Below are 8064 nucleotides of genomic sequence, written 5' to 3' on the forward strand. Positions count from 1 at the left end.
GGATGATATAAATCTAACACTTGCCGAGCCTCTGGGCGAGACTAGCGAGGTGTTGTGCTGCAAGGGTGCTCCCAGACAGCTGCACCATCATGTCTGTCATCAGCCCTACAGATGCAGGGATGAGACTGAGAATCTGCTGCTGTCTTGCTCACCTTTATACAGGACATAGAAAAGCAAAGTTTTGCCTGTTATTTGCTACCCAACATTTTCCTCAGCAGTCAGGAGTTTGCCATCAGGTTTGAAACTTTTTTTAACATGATTTGCTGTGGATTTAGCTTTAGAGATCCACAAACACGGAAGAGAAAAAGAAGCTTTCTGTGGTTTGTCCTGACGTACTTTCAAAAGTTGCTTATTTGTGCCCCTCTAGATAAAAATGCAAAATGTCCTTTTAGATTTGAATAAAGCAGACTGTAGTGTAGACTAGTACCTTCCAAGTACCCATTAAATTAAAACAAATTAGTTAATCAAAATCTGTAGTGTAGCTCAGATATTTAAATAGAGCTCTTTCAAAAGTAGGTCACAAGTTAGAGATTCAGATTAGTTTAACAGCTTGCATAGGAAAATGTGTACCTATTCTTGTAATTATTTTCTTTCGTAGCATCTGTGATTTATCATGGGTTCAAATATCAAATTGTGTACCTATGTGGCAAACATGAGTATCTTTTGAAAGAGGGACATCACACTGCAGATATACTTTTCTTTCTTCTGCGAGCTAGGTAGAACTTCTGTTCATTCTTGTTGAGCTCAGGCATTCAACAACTCAAAAGAAATGTAGTTGTCAGGATGGGTTTCCAAATATAGACTTCCCATATACGACACACAAGATTTAGCAGTCCTGACACCCAGCTTGAATACGCCTGTGGCTCTCTGGTATAAACTGAATACAATAGATTGCTCTTAACATCTCATTCTGGATTTTGTTTAGAAAATGTTGGCACTAGCTGGCGGATTGCTGGGGAGGCTGAATACATCAGGCTGCAATTCTTTCAGTAATGTGATAGTCTCACCAGCCCTTCATCCTTTCTTCTCACCCCTATAATTCAAGGGAGATGCCTTACCTGGATCTTCCCCTGCCTTGCTTTTCTCAGGCCTTACTTTCCTGTCAGGCCCCACCCTTGTTACTGGTTTTTGTTCTAGGATTTTTTTTTTAAATCAAATTAAGGCTTTTTTTTTTTCTTTTTTTCTTTTCTGGCCAACTGCTTTTGTGCTAGCCTCACTAATCCGGAAGTGCCAGTAGTCTCGGAAATGCTAGATCTCATTTAGTTTCCAAAGAAGCAGAAGAGAGCTAAAGCAAGAAAATGTCATCGCATAAACAGAAAACAGAAGGGAAGAAACTGGATAAAACAATTTCTTATCTTCCTACTTCACATTCATTCACTCAGCCATATGTATCATGTGTAACATCAGAGCATTATCATCTCTTATTGGAACGTCCTTATCTCCTGGAGAGTGAAGATTTTCCCTAATTTAGAGAGTCGCACAAAGTCACCGTGCTGCCGAGGGTGGATTATCTTGCTGCCCAGGAACTATCCGCGGGTTAAAGGTCCCAGTGCTTGTAAGCAGAGGTAGCCAATATTATTTCATCATTTTTCTTCCAGAAATGAGAGCGTGAAATCAAAGTTGTTCTATGTGAAAGGATGGTTTTCAAGACAGTATTTGTTTAAAAAATTTGGAAGAAATTCTGGAAATATTTCTTTGATTTTTTTTTAATGGAAAGTTACATTTTTAGTTCAAGTGTCTTCACTTAGGAATTTAAATTGATTTAAAAAAAAATCAAAGTGAAATGTTTAAAAATTCTTGAAGGATTTTGATTGACTTAATCTGTGTTGTATCTGGGTCTCCATTTGTGCAAAGTTTCATCTTTTTATTCTGATTCCATTATTTTCTAAAAATAGAGAGCATATTGAAGAACCTTAAAGTATTGTAATTTGAGCCATTGAGAGGAAGAGCTAATACTTCAGACTTGAAATTATATTGCCCCATTTATTTGAACAAGTATCAAAAAAAAAGTAGGGTTTTGTACCCAGTTCATAAGACTGGTGAGTCAAAAATCCCAGGTAAACTCTGAAAAAAGAGATCAAAGAATCAGAAGACAATTTTCCTTATTTACAACCACAAATGCCTTTTAGCTAGTAGCTACTCCAAAATTTTCACTTTTTTTTTTTCCCCCTTCCTTTAGCTGCCCAGGATTAGCTCCAAATTGCAGAACACTTTTGGATTTGCTTTTGCTTTGAGTAAATGGGATAATCTTTATTGTCTTCTTACAGTTGAGTGAAATTAATCAATTTCAATTATACTTAAGGCAACCTTAAAGTTACATTATAGTCTAAAAAATTCACAACTAACTAAAGAAAAACAAAATATTAGAGCATAATAGTTAGAAAAGTTGACCAAAGCACCAGTTTCACATTTTCTCATTTTTAATATGTTAATATTAGTAGAAATTCTTTATATTTGAAAAAGGTAACCAAATTACTGTATCATTGGAATAACAGTATATGATAGTTTTTTATATTTCAGGGACTTGGACAGAACATTTTTGTTTAAAATTAAAGAAATCACACTAAAGTGTAAGCTAGTGCCTTGGGACAGTAGAAGAGATGAAACCAAATAGCTCGCAGTCAAAGTCTGTACCACAACATTGACTTTAAACAGAATTCTGCAATGGAGTACTCTGTTTTGAAGATACCATATGATACAATCCAGACAGTTTGCTGAACTGTGCTTACATTCTTGCGATAACTGTAGTCAGAAGATTTGTGTTCTATCATGTTATTTATTTGCATGTATCTACATTAACCTAATGTTGACGTTTATAGATTATTATTTGAAATATCAGGAATTCAGGTGTTACATGTGCTGTAATTAACACTCAGGGCCAATATTTCCTGCGTGAGCAAACTTCTAAATAATTTTAAAAGACCTCAATAGGTAGTTAGAACATACTTTTTTTTGTAATGGTATTTCCCCTTCAAAACAAAGTTAGGCAAAACTGAAGCAATATGACAGGTTGTTTTCAACAAATTTCTAGCTTTAATCAATATGGTTTACAGTTCTGAAATGGAAACAGTCTATCTTATAGAATGAAAAATTAATCTCTGCTCTTCAAAATTTTCAGTTTCAAATCAAATGTAAAATAAAAATGTAGCAAAATATTGCCCTTTTTAGAAATTAATAGAACATTTGAAATGCTGCAGTGGAAAATTTTGTAGCATTTCATTCGGAAAATGTGTTTTGGCATTTTGTTTGCATTTTAAAATGGAGCTGTTTTGAGATCTTATATTCTCACAACATGGAGCAAACATTTAATTCCTAGTATAAAATGCAAATGCAGCGAGTATAGCTCTGTAATTTATGCTTTCCAGAAGCAGTAACCTCCGGTGAATGAGTTTAAGAGTGAAAATGTAAAGATATCAGTGACAGCAAATGTAAAGACAGTTCTTTATGCAGACGTTCATCCCTGAAGGTCGGTGTAGCGGAGTGATGATTCGGCTCTCGCCTGCTGAAGGAATACCACAGCCAGCAGGGCCCGGGGACACAGGGAGCTACTTTCCTGAGTTAAGGCTGCTTGTTGAAATATTCCATTGTCTGAGAATGCTACCATGGGAGTCTTGGAGAAATGGCAAGGTCAGATGATTCTCAAAATTTCAGAGGTAAAACCTAAGAATAATTTTTAATAAATCAAAAGGACAAATACCAGGGAACAAGGGAAGTATATAATTTTAATAGCATAATTTTGGATAAAGGTACCTTACTGTGGATCTGTTGAGGGTTTTTTGCCTGCTGTGTGTATATTCATCATAATAGAAAATTACTGTACAGTCAAAATGTTAATGCTATACAAAACTGCTGTGAGTACCATAACCATGAGGGCAATTATTAAGCACACATGCATAAGGGAAGATACTTATGTTTGCAAGCCTGTGCTCTCCTGGAAAGAAGTCGGCTTTAGTGTTATGATAATTATTAGCATGAGGATAAATATTAGCATTACTTTTCCTGCATTGGTATAAGCAATACTGCTCGGGTTAAGGGGAGAAATAGTGTTTCTGAATTTCTTTTGCTCATTGCTTACCTGGTAGGTACTGCTGTCAACCCTCCTTCTGCCACCCGCAGCGCAGAAGGTCCATGCACAGAAAGACATTTTGTAGTGACTTGTCACACACGGGATTAGGCCACCGTGGCAAACACGACGAGTTTAAAGGCTCTCCAGCCCTCAGGCTGTTGTACAGACAGTCAACCCAATCCTCATGTGCCCAGAAGACGGCTCTTGCAGTCATGCTGAGGTGGCCACAAACCCGCTGCAGCCACACAGATGGAAAGGGTGGACTTGGGATGGATGTCATGAGTGCTAGCGGGGACGGATCGTCCTCCGGAAAGCTGCTCTCCTCCTACCTGGGCACAGGTGTATTATTGAGAGGGTCAGCCGAAAATGGTGATAATTTTTAGAGTCGATGAATGCTTGCTGGTTTTAGTTTAGAGAATGTTTTGTGGCTTAATGGTTTCTGACAAGCAATATGAACAAATGCTAAATTGAAAAAGGCAATAATATATGGAAGCTCACAAATGTGAGCGTCAGTGGCAGCAATTTGTTCTTTCCCGTTTGTTACCCAGCCACCTCTCATTATGTTATCCTTCATGTCTTAAAGTCGACCAATTGCAGGAACAAATCAATACCAGGGAAATCCTTTTGTCTTCTTCTAAGGCATAACATGTAAAGAAAGCTCAGTCAATATGTCTTTTAATAACATCTCATGGAAATGCCTGGATTTCCCTTCATGTTCTATAATTAATTGAGCTCCTTGCCACCCACAACGTATAGCTGTTCCCCTCTGTAATTCTCCTTTGGCCTAATTGTCATTTGTTTTTCTGTTCTATTTGTCTTTAGCTATTTCTTCTTTTTTATGGTGTTGGATGTGCTTTGTACTTAGTTTTATCTTTCTGTGCTTTTGCTTCTAAATGTCAGCATAATTTTTCTGCCTTATAATATCGGAGATGTTATAACCATCAATCAGTCCAATAGAAGAGCAGAAAAGATTAGATACCATTTATCTGTATTGGTTGCCCATTGTAATGACCCAGTGGACAACATGAACAGATAATCTGTTGCTTTGATGGAAACTAATTATTCTTAAGAGTGACAGTGTCGAAATAGCTTTTGTGACATTGTTTTTAAAAATGATGACTACCTAGTCATTGCTAGTGTAAGGCTGCAGTTCAGTCCTGTTCCTCAATGATTTCCCTATATAAGCAGCAGGAAATCTAGGAGATTGTTTGTTTTTTTTAGGATCCTATTTGCAGAGGCAAAAATATCTGACATCCTATATAAAATGCCTATTAAATTTAATACAGAAAACAGTGCACTAACTGCTGAGAAGTAAAAGTGCACTGCCATCTTATTTCTGTCGTGTGTAGTTGATCTTGTTGTTCTGTGAATATGAAGCCTGTTTTATTTTGACAGCTAATGGTTCTGCTAGTGTACTGTGCTGGCATTTCACCTTTTGAAAAGAAAGTTTCCTGAAGCTAAAATATATGTCTAATTGAATGATGGAATTAAAAGCAAGTGATACAGTTAAAAATAGCTGCTTCCATCCTTTCCAGGCACATGTAAATCACAACTTTTACTCAGTGTCAATTAAAGGACTGGGGAGAAAAAGGCAGAAAATAACTGTGCCTTCCGAAAACTTGCAGGAAGCTCCAGTTGAGCCGAGGGGTTAGGAGTGCCTTGCAGCGACTGGAAAGGGCCTGCGTGGGCAGGTACAGAGAGCCTCAGCCAGAACAGTGGCTGCTCAAGGGTGCCGTGGCCGTTGTGAAAGTGCCCCGTGGCCCCTGGACAAGTCAGGCAGGTGGCAGGACCTTTGGGATCGTGCTCTGAGGGGACGCGCTGGCCGCGAGCTGCGCCTGCTCATGCCCCAGAAGGGTGAAGTGGGCACCTGCAGATGCTCTCTGGTGAATTACTGGCATGTCTGTGAGGAAGAGGAGGAACACCCCCATCTGCTTCAACAAGGGAAGGGACATACTAGGAAGTTCAGGTAGGTTGTCTTTGGGTAGAGGAGTGTTTTAACAGTGCTGTCATTTGACCTACCAGGTCAGTAAGAATGAGATGTCTGGAGACACTACCCATGCTCCAGCTAAGGAAAAAAGTGACACTGGACATTTTCTTGGTCAGCTCTGACATGACCTATTCTCATTTGAGCTATTGTAAATCAAGGTGTCCACTCCACCATGTTGTAAAACCACGTGGGTGGGAGCTCTGTCCAGTGCCAATGGCAGGTCACTGACAGAGACCAATGGGTCCAGCACCAAATTAAAATACCTAGGGAATTTGAAAGCTTTGCAGCAATATCAAGACTTGGTTGTTGTGCTTTTCTCTGCAACACTCTCTTGAAGGGATGGAAGGAAAACTCAAAGGCCAGGAGAATGGGGTTGCTAATCTGACCTGGTGGACTGATGTGTATTATGAATACTGTAGGAGCCAGTACTGAACTGAAGTTATTTCCATGGGCAGGCAGGCATGAAAACTTCTCACGAATCAGGAGCAAGTGGTAGGTATGAAAGTCTAGACTGTTAACTAATAATAACTTAAATTAACCTAAATAAGCGAGCCTCATAAAGAAAATCAGAGAGTACTCAACAGTAGAGGTCCCAGAAATGCTTGTTTTTAAGAAGGGTGCTTATCTCAGCATAGTCTCGGCAGCCAGCTCTCTCTTATTCAGTCTAGCCTACCTCTGCTTTTTCTTCCACAAGTCTCTCTCCTTCCCCCACTACAAGCAATTCAAACAAAATGGTAACCTGTGCACTAAGAATTTTGCTAATTGCTATAAACCGCTTTGCACTTTTCAGTAGAGTGTTCTTTAATCTTCTATATCTATAATATTAGCAATATATGCAATGGAGACACTTCTGTGCGTGTTTCCAATGTGTGTGTGTGTGTGTGTGTGTGTGTGTATATGTACTTTAAAAATCTCTTAGAAATTCCACCCTGTCTTCCTATGTTTTTCTCACTCTGAAGTTACTCTGGTGTTGGAGTCTGCTGTAATCAGCCCTTTTTAAAATACACAACCAATCTGTCATTTTCTACACAACATTTCGGATTCTTCCAAAGTGTCTGTCTTAGCACCACTGAAAGGAAAAAAAACTGATGTTAAGAATTGTGAAGTTAATGGTTAATCAAAAGTGTCTGGTCCCCATCCATGGGACATCTTGTAGAACAATCAAGCCCTGCTCCGTCATAGTCCAGAGCAGTGATTGCTTCTCCTTCCTATGGGGCCTGGTGCGCTGGGGATGAAGATGGAACAGCTCAGCAGCTAATTAAACAGCGCCACTTACAACTGAAGTACATGCCTAGCTAAATAGGCTGGAGTGTAGAGCCTGTCAAGCTGATCTGTCTTGAAGGGCTTGGGACCCTTCACTGTACCTGGTTGAACATTAACATCCCAAATTTGCTGATTTTCACCAATATCCTGCCACATGCAGAGAACTAGTTGAAAAGAAGCTGGTATTTTTTGTAATGTAGTTCCTTGAAGCATTATCCTAAAAAGGGCATCCATCTTTGCTGTTGCAAAGAAACAGCACAAAATGTTTTAAGCATTTTGAAGGGAAAATGCACTGTCTGTACTTTCCTACTTCTCTCCTGCTATTTCCTCACTCACTGGGATGTTTTTTTTTAAAGAATTCAGAAAACAAGTTTCTAAAGAAAATGAAGGAATGGTAAGAGAATAGGTTGTCTACTCTTCCTTGCCCATTCACAAGAAAAGACCAGAAAAATATATAGCCAAAACCTAAAGGAAACGAGCAAAGTATTTGTTGGTACAAGACACTGAAAAAAGACTGGGAGCTACGACCAAAAATACAGATGTAGAAGCATAAATGTGTTGGAAAAATAGCATCAGGGAGTTGCAGCTAGTGTGGTTGTGAATAATGATCATCTCTGGTAGAGGACAGCAGAGATCACAGTATGGTATTCTAAAAATCTGTGAACAAGTCTGTGCTGTGATAGAAAGATGTCATTGTGGAGACAAAATATTTAACAAACTGGCAACAACTAGTGTCTGGGCAGAACTG

Source organism: Tinamus guttatus, unplaced genomic scaffold (assembly GCF_059628265.1).
Source record: "Tinamus guttatus ecotype Peru unplaced genomic scaffold, ASM5962826v1 Tinamus_guttatus_pri_ptg000246l, whole genome shotgun sequence".
Taxonomy (NCBI): domain Eukaryota; kingdom Metazoa; phylum Chordata; class Aves; order Tinamiformes; family Tinamidae; genus Tinamus; species Tinamus guttatus.